This window comes from Hemitrygon akajei, chromosome 11 (genome assembly GCF_048418815.1).
Source record: "Hemitrygon akajei chromosome 11, sHemAka1.3, whole genome shotgun sequence".
NCBI lineage: Eukaryota > Metazoa > Chordata > Chondrichthyes > Myliobatiformes > Dasyatidae > Hemitrygon > Hemitrygon akajei.
The window spans coordinates 156,625,385-156,648,276 of NC_133134.1; positions in this window are offsets into that span (position 1 = coordinate 156,625,385).

A 22,892-nucleotide genomic window follows, 5' to 3' on the forward strand; every position below is an offset into this window, starting at 1 on the left:
CCTCACTGCAGACTCAACCTAAAAATTAACCTTTAGAGAATCCTGCCCAAGGACTCCCAAATCCCTTTCCACCTCAGTTTTTTGTATTTTCTCTGCATTTAGGAAGTAGTCAAACCTTTCTTTCTTCTACCAAAGTGCATGACCATACACTTCCCGGCACTGTATTCCATCTATCATTTCTTTGCCCATTCTGCTAATCTGTCCGAATCCTTCTGTATGCTCTCTACTTCCTCAAAACTACCTGTCCCTCCCACCTATCTTCATATCAAATGCCATCTTTGCAACAAAGCCATCAATTCCATCATCCAAATCATTAACATATAACATAAAAAGGAATCGGTCCCAACACAGACCCCTGTGGAACACCACTAGTCACCGGCAGCCAACCAGAAAAGTATCCCTTTATTTCCACTCTTCGCCTCCTGCCAGTCAGCCACTGCTTTATCCATGCTATAATCTTCCCTGTAATACTGTGCTCTCCTAGCTTGTTAATCAGCCTCGTGTGTGGCATTTTGTCAAAGGCCTTCTGAAAATCCAAGTACACAAGATCAACCATTTCTCCTCTGTCTATCCTACTTGTTATTTCTTCAAAGAATTCCACAAGTTTAAGTAATCCTTTGCACAGCCACAACAGTGGAAATATATTTTATAACCAAGTTTTCTTTGAACGTAATGCTTAGTGAGTTGACGATCATAAGTTTTGGGTGCCAAGACCCCAAAAACAAATCACCTTTGCATGTTGTACTCCCCCTGTGAAATTTGGTTCTATTGTCTTTGTTTGAATTTCGATGCCATGGTATTGCTTGTTTAGCACCTGTAGATGACTTCTCTGCGGACTGTCACCTTGTTGTGGTACAGGGGCCACTAAGTTCCTGAAATCCCAAGAGTGATGCTGTCTAGAGCTCAACTTCTGATAGAGTCACCCATGGTGTTAAGGTCAAGGGGGAGGTTCCAGACAGAGTGTACTCTAACCAAGATCTCTGTGGTAGAGCTGGTGATGACACATCACAATGCAGAGGAAGCCTGCATCATTGAAGGGTCCCAGGTCATCTTGTATTCCATGCCACTGGACCCTGACCCCGATTTGTCAAGGACTGTGCAGTGGCTGCTCAGGATTCAGTCTCCCCACATTAAACAAAAGTCATGCACTGAGGTTCTCCATGGAGTTGCAGATGAAATTATAACCCCTGTTGCCTCAATTCAGGATAATTTTCAGCAGATCATAAAGCTATATACATCGCACACTGCTTTATACCATCTGTTAATGCAGCTAAGGGTGAATTGTTTGGCCTGGGGTGGAATTTAGATGGAAATCTGAGGCAGGCCAGGTAGTTAGTTAGGGAAGACTTCTTCACACAAAAAAGGAGTTGAAATGTGATTCTCTCTCCCACAGAAAACATCGACTATTAGCTCAGTTAAAACATTAAAATGTAATCAAATTATCCTTGTTAGAAAAGGCTTTAAGTGAATATGAGGCCACAAGTGAAAGGAGTTCAGATAAAGTTCTGACCTACACAAATCACTTAGTATTCTCAAAAGATAGCAATGAAACCAGTAAGTATTAACTATGAATTAAATGATTGATGGAGGTTTTAAATCTACAATTAAAGCCAAGCAGATTCACATTAATTTTAAATTCAAGTAAACCAAGCCTTACAGGCCAAGATATCTCCTCAGACAAGTGGAGTTGGGAGTTAAAATCTCTTGAAAGTTTCAGCCCATTTTGATTTTGTTTTGTGTTGCTCTTTGACCTACATTCAGATCACATATGTGGTCTGTACTGTATAGAGTTTGTATGATCTCCCCAGAACCGTTTGGGATTTCTCTGGGTGCTTCACTTTCCTCCCACATTCCAAAGGTGCATTGTTAGGGTTAGTGAGATGTGGGCATGCTATGTTGGCAACCAAAGCATGGCACAGCTCACCCTCTCTGATTTGATTTGATGCAAACGGCACATTTCACTGGATGTTTTGATGTACATGTGATGAAAAAAGGTAATCCTTATCTTTTTTATCTTATCTTTGTGTCAGATGACAGAGTACCAAAGAAATTGCCTAAATGGAGAATTGACTGAGGCAAATGATTATACCATTGACAGAAAAAGAGGATCAAATACTCCTTTAGGATATCCCTGAAGAGCTTCAATATCAGTACATTCCACTGGGAACAAGAAGCACTGGATCATCCTGTGTGGTGTGCCTGCATACAAAACGTTGCTCGGAAGCAGAATCGGGTTTAATATCAAACTAATGTCGGCCTCTGAGACAGAGATCAAGGGTCATAATGCATTTCTATTCTCCCTTTCAGACCATGCATAAAAGGTTTTGAGCTCATCTGGGAGTGAAGCCTCATTGCCATTCTTGACGTTAGATCTCAAGCTGTAGGAAGTAATAGCTTCCAAACCCTGCCAGAGTTGAGGTGCATCTGATCCCACCTCTATCTTAATTCAGAGTTGTTCCTTTTTTTCTTGTGATAGCCCTCTCTAAGTCATGCCTGGGCTTCTTGCAGAGTCCTGAATCAGCAGATTTGAATGCTACAGATCTAGCTCTCAGCAGACTACAAATCATTTGGTTCATCTACGACTTGTGATATGAAGAAGAAGTAAGAGGAAGAGAAGAGGAGGAGCTTAGGAGGATTAATGGCGCCTGAACGCGATTCCTTTGCTTGCATCTTTGGAAACAGCTCTGTTTCCATCTTTAATATCTCTGTTTTTCCCTTTCAGGGTTCTTTTGAAGACCCTGACCTGGAGTTATACACTGACTACGGATCTTTGCAGGGATGGGACCCGCTCCAGGCTTTCACGACTGGCCGTCATTCAGCACACCAAGGGCAGGGCCTAAGAGCTCAGCTCGCCTTCAGAGGGCCGAGATCTCGTGGCTCTGGAGACGGGCAGATCCAAGGTCGGTGTCCGGGCAGATTGATGTACCGTGGTAGATGGAAGATCTAAGACTGTGTGCCCAGAGACCTGAGGGCTTTGGGCACAGAGCTTTGGAGACCAGATGCCATGGACTTTCAACATCATAAAGCAGTGAGTTGTTTGTTATATCTCCTCTCTCGCTGCGAAATGGAGATACCTCTTTCTCCTTTAATGGGAAGAGAGAGAACCTGTGGAATGTCGAATACCAGGTGAACAAGTAGTCTTTGGGATACTGCAAGTCTGTGTCTTTGCTGTTGCTTTGCTCATGCTTGAGTGCTCAGTGGTGATTGCCGATGTTTTTTTTGCTGGTGGGGGGAGGGGGCATCATTGCTTTCTGCCGCTTAAGTGCAGGAGGGTAGGGGAGCTGGGTTTGGGGCTCTAACATTTTACTGTCATTCGTTCTTGGGGGCACTCCTCTGTTTTCATGGATGGTTGCAAAGAAAAAGCATTTCAGGATGTATATTGTATACATTTCTCTGACATTAAATCTACCTTTGAAACCTTTGAAGATCTCCAGCATTTTCTGATAATCAGCCAGTTATTGCACTAAATCAAAATATTAGTCTTTTGCAAATATCTCTGACTATACGGCTTTGTTGCTCATCTGTGTTGATCATTAACACAATGAATTTAACACAGCTTTCTTGGTGACTGTTAAAAAATGGAATGTTGGCCGATCAGTCCACTCAGAATGCAGAATGCCAACAATAAAGTCTAATTCAGAAATAAGTTTCTCTGTTCTTTGAATGTAAATCAAAAATTCACAATCGCAGACATTAAAATTGAAGCCCTACTACAATTTTAAACAGCATTTGAAATATAATACCTTTTGGACAAAATCAGCTGGCAATTAATTTCTCTTTAAGTGTTAAAGTGTTACCAACTGATCGGGAATACTTTGCCTAATCCCGTAAATGTTGATTAAATTAGAAGTGTTCCAGGCCTTTTCCTTCCATGCAGATGAACATTTATTTTTCATATTGCTTACTTATTCATTCATTCATTCCTTTGTTTATCTATCTATTGAGATACAACACAGAGAAGGCACTTCTGCCCTTCGAAACACAACATCCAGCAAACCCCTATTTAATCCTAACATAATCACGGGACAATTTACAAAGAACAATTAATTTACCAACTGGTACGTCTTTAGTCTCTTGAAAGAAACTGGAGCGCTGGGAAGAAACCCACATAGTCACAGGGAGAATGTGCAAACCCTGTGGGGGGAATTTAACCATTAGTCCAACAATTGAACTATGGTCACCTGCACCATAAAGCATTGTGCTAACCACTACACTACACTACTATCCCACCTGGAACTTCATTGTAAGAGACCTTGTCACAAAATGGTAAATGAATATAAACATACCATTGAAGTATACACAACTATACACAGCATTTCTTAACTGATCAGCTTTTGGTCTAATGCAAATTTCTACTATCCCTTTCTATAAGGTCCTGACAATGACTAGCCAAAGTTAATTATCAGCAGAGTGGCACTGCAGAACCACTGCCTCACAGTGCCAGAGCGTGGGTATCAGTTCTTATCTCATTTGCTGTCTAAGTGGAGCTTGCATGGTCTCCCAGTGACTGTGTGGGCTTCCTTCAACCTCTCCCCCTTTCTTCCCACATTCCAAAGACGTGCAGATTGTTAGGTCACTTCGAGTCTCCCTTCGTGTGTAGGTGAGTGGAAGCAGAATCTGGGAGGAGTTGATGAGATATTGGGGAGAATAGATGCAGGATTAATGTAATGGGTGACTGATGGTTATTATGGACTCAATGGGCAGAAGGTCCTGTTCTTATATTGCATCCCTCTAAATGACTCTAATTTTCAATAACTTGAGGACCAGTGTTTCTCCATCCCATGAATAACACTGAACATATGGTGAGAATTTACTGCCTTATCTATGGCATTTTGCATTCAACATTAGCAAGGTCAAGGAACTGATTGTGGATTTCAAGAAAGAGAAGTTGGGAACGCATACTAATCCTCATTGATGGGGTCTATGATGGAAAGGGTGATTGGCTTCAAGATTCTAGGCATCAATATCTCAGAAGATCTATCCTAGTCTCAGCATACTGATGCAATCATGACAAAAATCACACCAGCGGCTATACTTCAACAGGTGTGTGAAGAGATTTGGTATGTCACCAAAGACTAGTAAATTTCTACAGATGTACTGCAAAGAACATTCTGACTTGTTGCATCACTGTCTGGAGGCACCAATAAAGTGGAACATAAGAGACTTCAGGAGGTTGTAGACTCAGCCAGCTGCATCATGGGCACATGCCACCCCACGATTGAGGACATTTTCAAAAGGCGGTGCCTCAAGAAGTTGGCATCCATCATTAAGGGCTCTCACCATCAAGACGTTCCCTCTTGTTGCAACTATTCCTCTTTTGCATTTTTTATTGATTTAGTTTTGGCCGGCGGAGTGGAGGCACGTCTCCACAAAGGAGGTGTAAGGCGCTCGCTCCCACCACTAGCCTGCAGGTTGCCCTTGAGCAAGGCATAGCACCTGCTTAGTGACCCCAATCAGGGTCACATGCAGCCATGGGAGCAGGTGGTGGATGGTCGTATGAGCAGCTGGTGCATATCACAAGCCCTGGTTATGCGACCACTGACACCAGGCAGACAATCTCTTAAAGAGTATCGATAATGGCTGGGGTCACCCAACTTGTAAAGACACTGCCCGGAAGAAGCAAACCATTTTTGTAGAATTTGTCAAGAAAAATCATGGTAATGGACTATGATGTCCACGAGAACATTGTTGATGATGATGATGGTGATGGTGATGATGATAGTGATGATGATGATGATGATTTATTTATTTATTATTGGAACATTGTAATTTGTTCTGCCTGGACTGTATTGCTGCCACAATACAACAAATTTCTTGACTAATGTTCGTGGCAATAAACCTGATTCTGAAAGTGATCCTGATTTTTCGCTCATATATAAGCAATTGCTGTGCCCAGACCTGGACTGAATGTAGATTAATTTGATTGACCATAGGAGTAGCAATGTATTCCAGCCAACTACATTCTCAGGATATGGGAGCCTTGAGCTGGTTCAGCATTTATCCTAATGGCTTTTGAACTGAATGGCTCACTAAAACAATCTAAGAAGGAACCACGTTGTGGATATGCCTTCACATTTAAGACAGACTCGGCAAGGCCGAAATTGCACCTTCCTTAAAGAATATTACCTTCCTTCCTCTATTCCCCATTCTAACTTTTACCTCCTCTCATCTGCCTATTACTTCCCCTGGTCCCCTCATCCTTCCCTTTCTCCTAAGGTCCACACTACTCTCCTATCAGATTCTTTCATCTTCATTGACCTTTCCCACTCACCTGGCTTCACCCATCACCTTCTAGCTAGCCTCCTCCCCTTCTCCCACTTTTTCATTCTGGAATCTTCCCCCTTCCTTTCCAGTCCTGAAGAAGGGTCTCAGCCTGAAGCATCAACTGTTTATACATTTCCATAGATGCTGCCTGACCTGCTGAGTTCCTCCAGCATTGTGCGTGCTGGAGGAACTCAGCAGGTCAGGCAGATGTAATAACAAATATTATTAAAAATAAACACCAAGTAGTTTCTTGCTCACTATCACCATGTTGACACAAGTTTGTCCTTTATTAGAATCTATTTATTTTAATTAAACTAAACTTTAACATTAAGTCATTTAAATTCTACATATTCCATTATGGGATATGAAGCCATGCCCCCCCCCCAACTCATTGCTTTAGGCCTCTTGACTATGTCTATTTTTGTATCCGTGCATTAGACAACCATTCTCTCCCTCAACATATTTTGATCTGAATATTTTGCCGGTTGGATCTTGCGGAGAAATCGGTGATTCCTTAGCTGAATGCACACGAACCGCTGGAGGAACTCAGCAGGTCAGACAACCTGTATAGAAAAGAAAAAACAGTTGACGCTTCAGGCCAAGACCCTTCACGAGGACAGCAGTTTCATCCATTAGATTGTACATTCATTAGGACTGTATATTCATTGCATCGTAGTTTTCATGGTCAGTAATGGAAGGAGTTACTGGTCACTCTGTACGAAGGATCGGTTTTTGTAGTTACTTTTTATGATCACATAAGCACTGTCACAGAATATCTCAACTTTTGGACACAATTAATTGATTTCTCTTCAAAGGATCAGTTAGTCATTTACTTATTACCAACTGATATGGAATATCTCGCATAATTTAACCTTTAATATATAGGTCAGAAAATTTTCCTTGCATTTATAGACATGAGATTGAAAGATAAATTAATCATCATTACCTTTAGTCATACACAGGAAATTACTTTATATCCTTGGTTGATTTGAAACATTTTCTTTGATAATACAGACCGACCAATAATTCAAAACCAAGCCTCACCTTGTCCCGCAGCCGCTCAATCTTAACTACCTTGTACCCCCACCCCCCACCCCTCAAAATAATGACTCAGAGATGCAATTCTCGCCCAATGGGGATAAAGTCCTGCTGTATATACAAGGTGAGAATCCTGCTAATGCCACATAAGTTGGCCACTTCTGGTTCTGCTATTGTTAATCCTGGTCAGGAGATATTCTGCACACCATTATTCAGGCTGGCCTCATCATCTTTCACATGGCCCAAGCAAATAACTCATTGTATTGCACAGTGCACTTCTCTTGCACACTATGTGTTTGCCAGTCCTTGCTTGGGTGCGGCTATTCATTGATTCTATTGTATTTCCTTGTTTTCCTGTGAATGCCTGCAAGAAAATGAATCCCAAGGTAGTACTGTACAGTATATGGTAATATATATGCACTTTAATAATACATTTATTTTGAACTTTGAACTGGCAGGGTTTGCTTTCAAACAAGAAGAAACACACAGAAAGGGTGTGACTAATATTCATCTCGTACGGCAGCATTACAGTGATCTGAGCATTCAGTCATAATCATCACTCAAAGGGCCTAACATCTTCAAAGAGATGGAATAGGAATAGAAAAAATTTCCAGGATGCTGCCGGGTCTGGAAGACCTGAGTTATATGCAAAGATTGAATAGATTAGGACTTTATTCCTTGGAATGTAGAAGATTAAGTGGAGATTTAATAGAGATATACAAAACTATGAGGGGTATAGATCGGGTAAATGCAAACAGGCTTTTTCCTCCGCAGTTGGGTGGGACTACAACCAGAGGTTATGGGCTAAGGATGAAAGGTGAAAAATTAAGGGAACCATGAGGGGAACCTCTTCACTCAGAGGGCAGTGAGAGTGTGGAACGAGCGGCCAGCACAAGTGGTGCATGCAAGCTGCATTTCAATGTTTAAGAGAAGTTTGTATGGGTACATGGATTGTAGGGCTGTGGACCCAGTACAGGTTGATAGGAGTAGTTAGCATGGGAGCATAGGGGTTAGCACATAGCTTTACAGTACTAACAACCTGGGTTCAATCCCCACTGCTGCCTCTAAGAAGTTTATACATACTTCTCGTGACCATGTGGGTTTCCTCCGAGTGCTCCGGATTCCTCCCACAGTCAAAAGATGTTAATTGATCATTGTAATTTGTCCCATGATTAGGCTAGGATTAAATTGGGGGATGGCTGGGTGGCATAACTCAAAGGCCTGGAAGGGCCTTTTCCACACTGTATCTCAATAAATAAATATATAAATGGTTCAGCATGGACTAGATGGGCTGAAAGGCCCGTTTCTGTGCTGTGCTTTTCAATGACCCTATGACTCTTTTGCATATTGCACTGCTTTTTCACATTGGATGTTTGTCAGTCTTTGTGTCATTGATTCTATTGTATTGAAATTAAAATTGAAAATGTCACTCCACTCTTCAAGAAGGGAGAGAGGCAGAAGAATGGAAATTATAGGCCTGACCTCAGTTATGATGTTGGAGTCAAATATTAAGGATGAGGTCTCAGGATACTTGGAGGCACATGATAAAATAGGCTGTAGTCAGCATGGTTTCTTCAAAGGAAAATCTTGCCTGACAAATCTGGTGGAATTCTCTGAAGAAATAATGAGCAGGGTATACAAGGCAGAATTGCTTAACAAGTTACAAGCCTATGATATTACAGGAAAGATTCTAGCATGGTTAAAGTAATAGCTGATTGACAGGAGGCAATGAGTGGGAATGAAGGGAGCCTTTTCTGGTTGGTTCCCAGTGAATAGCAGTGTTCCACAGGGATCTGTGTTGGGACCAAATCATTTTACGTTATATGTCAATGGTTTGGATGATGAAATTTATGGTTTTGTTGCAAAGTTTGCAGGTGATATGAATATAGGTGGGGGTGGGGGTGGAACAGATGAAGTAGAGAGCATACAGAAGACTTGGATGGATTAAGAGAGTGGGCAACAAAATGGCAGATTGAATACTGTGTTGAGAAGTGTATGGTCATGCACTTTGGTGGAAGGAATGAAAGGGGTGATTATTTTCTAAATGGAGAGAAAATACAAAAATCTGAGGTGCAAAGAGACTTGGGTGTCCTTCTGCAGGATTCCCTAAAGGTTAATTTACAGATTTAGTCTATGGTGAGGGAGGTGAACGCGATGTTAGTATTCATTTCAAGAGGACTAGAATGTAGAAGCAAGGATGTAATGTTGACACTTTATAAAGCACTGGTGAGGCCTCACTTGGAGTATTGTGAGCAGTTTTGGGCCCCTGATCTTAGAAAGGACGTGCTGAAACCAGAGAGGATTCAAAGGGGTTCATAATCATTATTCCAGGATTGAATGGTTTGTTATATGAAGAACATTTGATGACTCAGGGCTTGGATTCACTAGAATTCAGAAGAATGAGGGGTGACCTAATTGAATCTTATTGAATGTCTGATAGAGTGGATGTGGAAAGGATATTTCCTGTGGTGGGAGAGTCTAAAATCAGAGGAATTTCTTCAGCTAGAGTTGTAAATCTGTGGTATTCATTGCCACAGACAGCTATGGAGGCTAAGTCTGTATGTATGTTTAAGTCTGAGGTTGATAGATTTCTTGATTGGTCGGGGTATGAAGGGATATGGAGAGAAGGCAGAAAATTTGGGTTGAGAGGAAAATTGGATCAACAACGATGAAATGCCAGAGTAGACTCAATGCCTAATTCTGCTCCTATATCTTATGCTCTAATGGCCATCTGATATTCCTTGTTTTCCAGTGAATGCCTGCAAGAAAATGAATCTCAGGGTAATATATGGTAATATATGCACTTTGATAATAAATTTATTTTGAACTTTGAATTGGGAGGGTTTACATTCAGAGAAGCAGAAACACACTGCAGAAGTGTGATTATCATTCACCTCTTATGGTAACATTACAGTGGTCAAAGTGTTCAGTGATAATTATCATTCAAAGGGGCTAACACTAGTATACAGATGGAATAGGAATGAATGCATTGCCCAATCAACACTGAAGTCGACTGAACATTGTCACTAGCACATGTGATCTTGGGAACAGTGATGAAGTGGTGAATGCGGGCTCATTTTTGACATTTAAGAAAAACTTGGACAGGTACATGGATGAGAGGGGTTTGGAGGGATATGGTCCAGGTGCAGGTCAGTGGGACTAGGCAGAAAAATGGTTCGGCACAGCCAAGAAGGGCCAAAAGGCCTGTTTCTGTGCTGTAATGTTCTATGGTTCTAAGAGTGAAAGGGTGAGTTGAGGTGGTGAGTCAGTCAGGACAGCAGCAAGAACTAAAGTATGAAATATCCACGCCAGCACAACATCTAAACAAAAACTATGAAACTGGGCACAGAATTCATATGTGTTCAACTGCACATCAAAGTAAATAATGAGAGTTTCTGCCTCTCCCACATTCAAAAGCAGTGAGCTCTAGACCCCTGAAACCATGGCAGAGAAAATTATGTTAATTAATCCATCTGTGGATTATACTGTGACACATGTACTTAAATTTTCCTTAGTATTCACTAGAGAGAGGCTGGAGGGTGAAGGAAGGGATGTACTGATATCTTAGAACTTGACTGTGTCAGGAAGAAGGAAGAGTTGGAAGTATTGGAGTACATACAGTGGACAAACCTACAGGGCTTGATCTACCTCAGGAGTTAATGGAAGTAAGAGATGAGAAGCCTGGAAACTACTGTCTGGTAAGTTTTATAGCAATAGCAGGGAAGATGTTAGGGAAGATTCTGAGAAGCAAGATGTTTGCTTGGAGAGGCAGGGACTGATTGGCAGAGTCAGGAGAGGAAGTCGTGTCTCACAAAGCTGTATGAATATTTTGAGGAGATCACCAGGAAAGTTGATGAGGGGACTGTGGGACATAGATCAGCATGAACGTTGGTAGGATGGTGGGAAATTGAATGTAACCCTGACAAGTGTGCGTTAATGCAAATATGAGAAAATCTGCAGATGCTGGAAGTAAAAAGCAACAGACACAAAATGCTGGAGGAACTTAGTAGGCCAAGTAGCATCTATGGAAATGAATAAAGAATCAATGTTTCAGTCCAAGAACCTTCATCAGGACTGGAAAGAAAGAGGAGAAGTCAGAAGTGTGAGGTAATGCATTTTGTGAAGTCAAATGGTTGGTAGGATATGTTGAGTAAATGGTAGATACCCTAAGAGTACTGATGTACAGAGGAACCTTGGGGTGCAAGAATATAGTTCCTTCAAAGTACCAACATATTTGTATGAGTTAGTCAAAATTCTTTGGTTGGTAGTAGGAGATACATCTCTACCAAAGGAGGTGTAAAGCATCCTTCCCTCTGCTAGCCTGCAGGTCACCCTTGGGCAAGGTTTAGCACCTGCTTAGCCCCCAGTCAGTCGTGCGAAGCCACAGGAGCAGGTAGTTTGAGCAGCCGCTCTATATCACAGGTCCTGGTTATGTGACCACTGTCTCTAGGTAGACAGTCTCTTAAGGGTACTGATAATGGCTGGGTCACCCATCTTGTAAAAATACTTTCCAGGAGAAGCAAAGTGCTTCTGTAGAGAAATTTGCCAAGAACAATGATGGTTATGAGACCATGATCGTCTACATGGTACAACACAGCACATTGATATGCTTACCACCATAGGCTGAGGATCTGCATATATAAGTCACACCTGCACAAAACATTGTTTTTAAATGTACACTTAGAGTATTCTGTACAGTTCTGATCACCACAGTACAGAATGCAATCAAGAGAGTGCCGCAGAGATTTGCCATAAAGTTGCCTGGACAAAGGACTGCAGGTATAAGGAGAGTTTAGATCGAATGAGTTTATTCTCACTGGAATGAAGGAAGCTGCATAATGACCTTGTAGAGGTTTATAAAATTATAGAGTCAGAATCTATGACAAGATTGTGTATACAGCTCACTGTTATGGTTATTATTCTACAGATTTATTAAGAATGCAGACAAGAAAATTAATCTCAGAGTTGTATATGGTGACATATAGGTACTTTGAACTTTGAACCTTGAAAGTGGTGACATACATGGAAAAGGGAATGAGAAAAAACATTTAGTATGTTTACCTTCCTGTACTGAAACACTGAGTTTATAAATTGGGACCTCATGTTACTCTTATACAAAAGGTTATTTAGCTGCACCTAGAGGGTTGGGTACAGTTCTTGTCATCAGGCTGTAGGAAGGATGTGGTAACATTAGGGAGAATGCAGAGGAATTTTTCCAGCAGGCTGCCTGGAATGGAGGGCAGCTGTTAAATAGAAAGTCTAAGTGGGCTGGGTTTGTTCTTACTGGAGTGCAGGAGGCTGACGAGTAAAGTTTATAAAATTATGAAGTACGGGGATAGGATAGAAAATCAGTATGTTTGCCCCATGGTAGAGGAGTCTAAAATTTGAGGACACAAGTTTAAGTGAAGAGGAGAAATTTAAAGGATATCCGAGGCATAAGCTACCCATGTGGAAGATGGCGAATATCTGGAATGAACTTCAAGAGGAAGAATTGAAGGAAGATACTCTTACAAAGTTTAAAATGCATTTGTTCAAGTGCTTGGATAGGAAAGGTATAAAAAAGAAATGGGACTAGTGCTGGCAAAGTAAAGTTCAAAGTAAATTTATTATCAAAATACATATATGTCATCATATGAGATTCATTTTCTTGCAGGCATTTACAGGACAACAAAGAAATGCAATAGAATTTATGAAAAACTATACATAAATGGAGCTACATGGAGCTGGTGGACTGAAACAGCCTGTTTCTGTGCAGGATATTTCTATAATTCTATGATATTTAATCCCTTTTTCAAGGGAAATAGGGTTTTCATTTGAGATAACTCTCACTATTATATACATCCATCAGGTTTCCCATCCACCCCACCCTCTTTTCCCATGTTCTAAAGGAAACAAACATCTATTTATCTAATGTTTCCTCATAGCTAAAATTTTCCAGTTCTGGCAAAGTACTTGTAATTCTCCCCTGCATACTCTCACATCTTTCCTGGGGTTTAGTAATCATAATTCAAGCAACATTGATAACTGACCTTCTTTATATTTCTGATGTCTGGATCCAAGATACTGGAGAAATGCCCCTAATGATGTCTTCGCAAAAACTTTGTCATTCACTAAAAGGATAAGTGTACCAACATTATGTTCCTCTCCAAGGCTAACAATACCAGCGCTAAAACCTCGGTCTCCAAACATTGTCAGCAGGTTTGTGCATGTCTGATCGTAGGCTCTTGAATAAACCATTCTATTTCTAGCTCAACCAAGAGAAGAGAAGAGAAGAGAACCAGGTGGTCAGGGACAAAAATATAAGAATGTGCTCGAAGCCTCCTTGAAGAAATGTGTTGTCCTCACAGACACTTGGGAACCTCAGGACCATGACTGTTTGGAAAAGAACTATTCAGAATGGCGATGAAGACTTTGATTCCATGCCCTGGGAAGTCCTGGGTAGGACAAGCCACCTTGCACGCTATACCAGTTACTTCCTGCCCCATCTTTGGAAGTTCTGAAATCATTAACATGAGAAAATCTACAGATGCTGGAAATTCCAAGCAATACACACAAAATGCTGGAAGAACTCAGCAGAGCAGGCAGTGCTTATGGAAATGAATGGATAGTCAATGTTTCTTCAGGACACCTGAAGAGTCTACAGCTCCCACATTGGCCTCATCAGTCCTCTCAGAACCCAAGAAACATAAGTGGAACCTAGTCATTCTCAAATGCAAGGGAAAGTGTATAAAGAAGAAGACATATTAGTCAGAGTGTGATCTCAAATGTACTGTAAAATTATGTATTAATTGACTTATTGATTGAGATCCACTGCAAATAGTCCCTCCCGTCCCTTCAAACCATGCCATGCAGCAACCACTGATTTAACCATGGGACAATTTACAATAACCAATGAACGTGCCAACCAATACCTCTTTAGACTGGGGAAGGAAACCAGACTACCTGGAGGATTACCATATGGTCGCAGGGAGGACATACAAACTCCTTACAGACAGTAACAGGGATTGAACCCGGGTCGCTGCTACTGTAAAGCCTTGCGCTAGCCACTGTGTTACCGTGCCACCCAATAACCTAATATTTGCTTCGGGGACTTTATCCCAGTCCGAATTTTGTCATGCAAAGGCTGAATAATCCTTTCTAATGCTGCTTTGAAGGGGTTAACACAAACCCCTGCTGTATAATATGGTCTCTAACCCTCTGCTGAACCAACAATGCTTGTTTCAACAGTCTACATGATAGATATTCTACAAAGCTCTGATTGGTTAGGCGTGTAACAAGAGTGTAACTAGGATAATGTTTATCAAACCAAGGCCATGCTCATCATACAGGAGCAATATTATACAAAATGCTACAAACCTCTTATTTTGCTACATTTATAGCAATCTCATATTAATACTGGCTTTCTGGACAGGTTTGAAAGGACTCTCTATGCTGTTCAATCCAGCTATTTACATATGCAATAGTTTCAAGTAACTTGTGGACCAAGTTAAGAAGTTTGCTTGAGAAGTTATCTCACTGCAAGGAATACTAGGCAAAATGCTGATATTTATTTTACGGGTTCATGGTCATGTCTACCTGAGCTAAAATAAAGAATAAAGTTTAAAATCTATGTAAACCTGTGACCCAGCTGTGGGGGGAGCAGCAATGGGTAAGTAAATTCTGGGGTAAACTGAGGTGATAGAACAGGGAGGAAAGCAAATGTGAAGTGTTGGAATGGTCAAAGTTGTGCCTAAGCATGAAAGATAGGCTGAACATAACCATGTTGTAATAAGAAACAGGCACGTAAATGGCTCATCTTTCCAGATGGGAGAATGTATAACATATGTAAAAATCATTACAGTAAAAAAGAAGAAGCCATTTGTTCCATTGAGTTTGTACTGGCTCCATGTAAAGCAATCCAATTAGCCTTGTTCCCTGGCAGTTTTGCCTCAGTCTTGCAAACTATTTACACTCAAGTACTTACCCAGTTCCCTATGAAAGCCTGAGTGTTTCTATTTTTATAGACGGCAAGCTTCAGATGATCAGCAATACATAAAAGTATTTATCAAACATTCTTACACCCTGTATCTTTTAGATGAGGGTTTACAAATGCAACTTTCAGCAGATGGAGTGTGCTAACTCAGTAGATACTGTAACCTGATCCTAAAGGTCTGCTCAAAGGGAAATGACCTGAGAGTGTAACTCTGTTTCCTCTGTCTACACATGCTACTGAGTATCACATAGTCATAGGCTCTATGACACTTCCCAATGCTGCAAAGTGCTTCCAGCATTTTCCATAGTCGTTATACTTGGTGAGATGTTAACCTGAACGGGACCAATGCTAATCTAATGGTCTTTGCCGCCAATGGCTATGAAGAGAATACTGTAGCCGATATCTTCATTCCATTCTGACTAATCGCGGAGATATGATATGCAAGAGTAAGGGAATATGAATGCAGCTCAGGAAGCAAAGCAACCGTGATCATTATAATGAAGGTCACCATTGAGATAAGTGGAGTTTTTGGGGAATTGAGCAAAGAAAGACTTGAAATTATATACATCCTTTCAAGTCACTTAGAGTGAGTCGAAAGTTATAGCTAATGTGGGGAACATGATAGCCAATTTGTTAAGGCATGCACCTGTAAACACCAAAGTGACAATAAGCAGGTAACCTGCATTGCTAACATTGGTCAAAGGGTGGAGTGGCCATGAACCCGTAAAATAAATACCATTCTCCCATCTGAAATGGGTTCATGGCCTGTTCTCAAATCTGATGGCATATCTCTTCTCTAAATTAATTTAGATGGACATAAAAGATTTGAAACAGATTAAAAAACATTCAGACCTAAGTCTTAAGGTCAGACTGTCACCCAGGCCAAGCCTGGTCCTCATTGCTGTCATTTGGAAGGAGGTACAGGAGCTTGAAGGCACACACTCAATGATTCAGGTACAGCTCCTTCCCCTCTGCCATCCGATTTCTGAGTGGACACTGAATCCATGAACACAGCCTCACTACTTTTTTATTTCTATTTTTGCACTACTTATTTAATTAAACCATTATTTATATATATTTAATGTAATTCATGTTTTTTCTGTTATTATGTATTGCATTGTACTGCAACTGCAAAGACAACAAGTTTCATGACATATGCTGCTGATATTATTCCCAATTCTGATTCTGGACATCTTCCTGGGCCATACATGTAAGTGTATTTGCTTCCACTGTGATACCAACAGAGGAAGGTTAATCAGAGACAGGAAAAAGCTTTTGAAACCCCACTGTTAGACTCATGTAGCAGCATAAGAAACTTGCCCCTGCATTACATATTTTCCAGCAATTAATTGTTGATAAAATTCACTCAATTAATCTTGTCCCTTATCCATAATATTCTGGAGCTTTGTCAAACAATTAATAAATTCTAAAAATAATTCTAAATAGAATTCTTCACTGTTCACCTTAAACCATCTATAATTTAATGATTCATTGATTGACCTTTACACAGCAATGAGACAGACATTTGACAAGCATTTTGTAGTGAGTTGTGGTTGAAGCCGTAGATTTTTTTTCAAAACTTCATGCGCGGGCTTGCTTCCCCCCAAGACAATGTTCTGTGAAAATAAAACCCATGTTAAACTGTTGACTACACAACAGGTCATCTCTTAGAGTATTTCTCATGTCTGGAACATGATTGTCAGATTTAATTGCTATTCTGGCCATAATCTTTCAGATTAGTGTAGTAAATAAAGGAAAAAAAACTTGCATTAATATATTATCGTCATGACCTTAGGACGTTTCAAAAGAATTGACAGACAGTAAAGACCTATTTAAGTGTACTTACAATAGAAATATTTTATTTCTCATTTGTAACCAAGTTGTACATGAGCCAGGTTCAACAATTGCTTATGTTGTAATGATGTGTTTAAGATTTTAGGGATAAATTTCCACACTTCTTCAAAATAGATTGATAGAACATTTACACGTATCTGAGAAGGTAATAGGGTCCTCCATTTAATCTCACCCAATAGATGACACATCTATATGTTCAAAATTCTCACAGTACTGTGGTAAGATCTAGAGTCAAACTTCAAAGTAAATGTATTATCCAGGTAGGTATATGTCAACATAAACACAAGAGATTCTGCGGGTGCTGGAAATCCAGAGCAACACACACAAAATGCTGGAGGAACTCAGGAGATCAGATCAGGAACTGAATAAACGCTCAACATTTTGTGCCAAGACCCTTCATCAGGACTGGAAAGGAAGGGGGAAGGCACCAGTAAAGTAAGGTGGGGGAAGGAGATGGAGGTGAAGCCAGGTAGGTGTGGGAAGAGAGGATGAAGTAAAAAGCTGGGAGGTAAAAGGTGGCAAAAGGCAAAGAGCTGGAGAAGAAGGAATCTGATAGGGGAAGAGAGTGGATTACAGGAAAAAGGAAAGGAAGGGAGCACCACATGATAGGCAGGTTAGGAGAAGAGGTAAGAGGTCAGAGTGATGAATTAAAGAAGAGGAAAGGGGAATGGAGAAAAACATTACCAGAAGTTGGAGAAATCCATGTTCATGCCATCAGGTTGGAGGCTACCTAGACAGAATATAAAGTGTTGCTCCTCCAACCTGAGAATGGCCTCATCATGACAGAAGAGGAGGCATAGACTGATGTGTCGGAACAGGAATGGGGATAGGAATTAAAATGGTTGGCCACTAGGAAGTGGAGGTGCTCGACAAAGTGGTCTCCCATTCCAAGTCTCACCAGTGTGGAGGAAGCCGCATCAGGAGCTACAGTAGACGACCCAACAGGTTCACAGCAGAAGTGTGGCCTCACCTTGAAGGGCTGTTTGGGGTCCTGAATGGATTTGAGGGAGGAGGTGAATGGGCAGCTGTAGCACTTCTTCGGCTTACAAGGGTAGGTGTCAGGAAAGATATTAATGGGAAGAGATGAATGGACTCGAGAATAGTGGAGGGAGCAATCACTGCAGAAAGCGGAGATTATGGTGGGGTGGGGGGTAAAGATGTATTTTGTAATCAGGACCCATTCAAGATGGTGGACATTGCAGAGCATGATGTGTTGAATGTGGAGGTTTATAGGTGGTAGATAGGTTAAGGTGGCAGGAAGATGGAGTGAGCACAGATATCTGGGAAATGGAGGAGACGTGGGTAAGGGCAGGATCAAGGGTGGAGGAATGGAAAACCCGTTCTTTGAAGAAGAAGGACATCTCTGATGTCCTGGAAAAGAAAGTCTCATCCTGGGAACAAACGTGGCAGGGACAAAGTAACCGAGAAAAGGAATGGCATTTTTACAGGAGACACACGTGAAAAGAACTCTAGTCAAGACAATCGTGGGAATTGATGAATTTATATAAGATATCTATAGACAGTTTGTCCCCAGAGATAAGTCAGGGAGATAGCGTAATGGTTTCAGAAATGGACCAAGTGAATTTAAGGACAGGGTGGAAGTTGGAAGTTGAATAGCCTCAACATTGGCCTATGAAGCGTAATTAAAAAAAGATCTGAACCTGAATAACTTATTCTGATATCTTTCAGAAGCAGCTCACAATGCTTAAAATCCAATTAATTACTTTTGAAATCCATGTAATTTACACTTAGAAAGATCAGAAAAATCAAATATGTTAAATGGCCAGATTTAGTCTGAAAATGAAATGGGATGAATCTTTAGTAACCTCTTGGGCCAACAGGTAATATTACTTCCAGACATCACTTTCTAACGGCATGTTCCCTCATGCCTTCCTAGAATGGCCATATATTAAGATCTGGATTTATGTTTGAGCCCAAACCTCTTTAACTTGGGCTTAAAACCAATTTACATAGGGACAAACTTAAACCACAGGGTCTTCCTTTTGTTTTTAAATCTTGCAAATGAGTTGAGATCTTTTGCTGAACTGCCTCAAGAAAGGGTGGGGGGAGGGGGGGAAACAAGAGGATAAGTGACCAGAATCAGACTTATTATCACTGACTTACACAAGATGACATTTGTTGTTTGGCAGCAGCAGTACAGTGCAAAGATAAAAAATTACTACAGATTACAAAATAAATAAATAGTGCAAAAAAAGGAATGATGAGGTAGTGGTCATGAGTTCATTGACCAGCTGAAAATCTACGCTGGAGGGGAAGCAGCTGTTTCTAAGTATTGAGTATAGGTTGCAGGCTCTTGTATCTTCTCCCTGATGGTAGTAACAAGAGGACATGTCACAGATGGTGAGGGTCCTTGGTAAAGGATGTTGCCTACCTGAGACATTGACTCTTAAAGATGTCCTCGATGTTGGGGAGGGTTGTTCCTGTGGAACTGGCTGAATCTCTAACTCATGCAGACTCTTGCGATCCTTTGCATTGGAACCTCGATAATAGACTGGGATGCAAACAGCCGGAGCACTCTCCACTGTAAATCTACAGAAATTTATGAGTGTTTTGTGATGTATTGGATTTCCTCAAATTCCTAATTGGGTAGAAGCAATGGAGTGCCTTCTTCATGATTGCATCAATGTGTTGGGTCGAGGATAGATCCTCCTATAGGCTGATACCCAGGAATTTGAAGCTACTCAACCTTTCCACCTCTGACCCCTCAATGAGGACTGGTGTGTGTGCTACCAACTAAAATAATCAAAATCTTCTACAAATGTACCAAGGAGAGCATTCTGACTGGCTGCATCACCATCTAGTATGGATGGGTCGAAGTAATTGGCAGAAACGTGTAAAATTAGTCAGCTCCATCATGGGTACTAGCCTCCATAGTATCCAAGACATTTTCAAGGACCGGTGCCTCAGAAAGGCGACGTCCATTATGATGGACCCCCATCACCTAAGGCATGCCTCTTCACACTGTTACTGTTGAGAGGGCGATACAGAAGCCTGAAAGCACACACTCAGTGATTCAGGGACAACTTCTTCCCCTCTGCCATCCAATTCCTGAATGCGCATTGAACCCATGAACTACTTGGTTATTTCTGTTTTTTTGCACTACTTATTTAACTTAACTATTCAACAGGTATATGTACATATACTTCATGTAACTGTTTTTTTCCTCTATATTTAATTATGTATTTCATTGAGCTGCTGCCATAAAATTAACAAATTTCATGGCATATGCCACTGATATAAAACCTGATTTTGATTCCCATTCCTGAAGGCCACTAAGTAAGAAACTAATGCAAAACAGTGCTCTTCAAACATTCCTCTTTATCGTTTTAACTTGTTTTTATATATTTATAGGTGGTATGTTAGAGATCATTGACAAAGCCAAATAGGTCCAAGTTCATGTTCTAAAGCTTATTGCCATAACTAAATATGCCTTAGTTGAACTATCTTTTTTTTTGCAGCTGTTTTTTGTCTACCAGATGTGATCTGTTGCCTGGGTGACAGATTCTATTGAATATGAACACTAATCACTTAAGGTCAACCACCTCAATCCAGACATCTTTATTTCCTATGTGACATGGACATCAGAATATAAATAGATTCTTATATACGAGCCTCCTTACTTCTAAATTTGTTTACAAGATAAAGGATAGAAATATCTCCACTTGCTTGGCTGATATTAACAGCAACTTTGGCCTAACAGTAGGAGACAGAGGATGATGGTAGGTGTCTTTTTTTGGTGATTGGACGCCTAGGGAACATGGCTTCAGGATTCAGTGCAGTCAATTTAGATGAAGAGGAGGAGGAACTGCTTTTCCCAGAGAGTAGTTAATCTGTGAAATTCTCTGCCCAGGGAAGCAATAGAGGTTTCCTCATTAAATATATTTAAGACACAGTTATATAGAGAATGTTTTCATAGTAGGGAAATTAAGGGTTATGGGGGAAAAGCATGTACTGTATTTGGAGCGGAGTCCATGATCACATCAGCCATTGAATGGTGGAGCAGGTCCAATGGGCCTAATAGCAAGCTCCTCCTCCTATTTCTTATGCTTATATGCGGGTTCCTCATCCAGTGGAATGCACTCCCTGAGAAAGTGGTGAGTCACTGACATCTAATAAGACATATCTACGTGAGCACCCTAATGTTTCACTGAGGCTTCCTGGAAGGATAGCTGTTGAGTTTGGGTTTGGGTTTGTGATTAATTTGGAAGGGTGCCAGGCTCTAGAGGAGGAGCTACAAGTCTTGCTTCCCTGCTCTCCAATTCTAGAATTCTATGAATATTCAAGAAGTTTGACACCATGCAGAACAAAATAGAGCAGACATGATGGGCCAAAGGGATTAACTACTTATGGTCTAAAATGGCCTGTTTGACAAATATTCCACACACAATCATAAGGATTAATTCCCTACACTACTGAGCACCATTGCTTTGGAGTGAAACACCTGCAAAATGCATTGCTGTTACTTGCATAGTTTGCTCAGACGACACCTCCTAAATCAACATCCACACCACCACAAACAATTAATAAATGAGAAAGGTATTTCCACCTACTCTGTGGTATAAATGCTTCCCGGGCATCCCCATCAGCATGATTTAGATACTTCATCTCTTGGGTATAACCCAATGAATAACGTGGGTTTTATTCAGTTATGTAGTGCATATACAATTAAATACACTCAGTGGCCACTTTATTAGATGCATCTGTACACCTGTTCATTAATACAAATATCTAATCAGCCAATTATGTGGCAGCATCTCAATGCATAAAAGCATGCAGGTGCAGTCAAGCAGTTCAGCTTTTGTTCAGACCAAATAGCAAAATGACAATAGACAATAGACAATAGGTGCAGAAGTAGACCATTCGGCCCTTCGAGCCTGCACCGCCATTCTGAGATCATGGCTGATCATCTACTATCAATACCCGGTTCCTGCCTTGTCCCCATATCCCTTGATTCCCCTATCCATAAGATACCTATCTAGCTCCTTCTTGAAAGCATCCAGAGAATTGGGCTCCACTGCCTTCCGAGGCAGTGCATTCCAGACCCCCACAACCCTCTGGGAGAAGAAGTATTTCCTTGGGGGAAGTTTTACAATGGGGGAAAGAAATGTGATCTCAGTGATTTTGACCATGGATTGATTGTTGGTACCAGTTGGGGTTGTCTGAGTAGCTCAAAAGCTGCTGATCTCCGGGGATTTTCACACACCGCACCCAGTGAGCGGCATTTCTGTGCATGAAGATGCCTTGTTAATGAGAGAGGTCAGAGGAGAATGGACAGACTGGTCCACGCTGACAGGAAGAAGACAGTAACTCAAATAACCATGTGTATTTACAGTGGTGTGCAGAAGGGCATCTCTGAATGCACAGCACGCCAAACCTTGAAGTGGATTGGCTACAGCAGCAGAAGATCACACTGGGATTCATTCCTGTACCTAATAAAGTGGCTACTTAGTGTATACTCAAGAGGAGCATAGGAAATGATACCAGTTATAACAGGACAGACAACCTGACATCAGATTTACATCTAACTTCTAACTTTATTACTCAAAAAAGATGACATTATTGTTTTTTATAGCATTTAATTGATTTCCTTCATCTTCGTTGCTTTGAATAACATGGCCGTGGGTCAGGCTGGTTTGCAGTGATCTGGGAAAGTTATATTAATTGATAGCAGTGTTAATGCTGTAGGTAACTTATTAAACATTTATTGAACCGTTCCTGGAAAAACAAAGTTACCAGTTAGAAT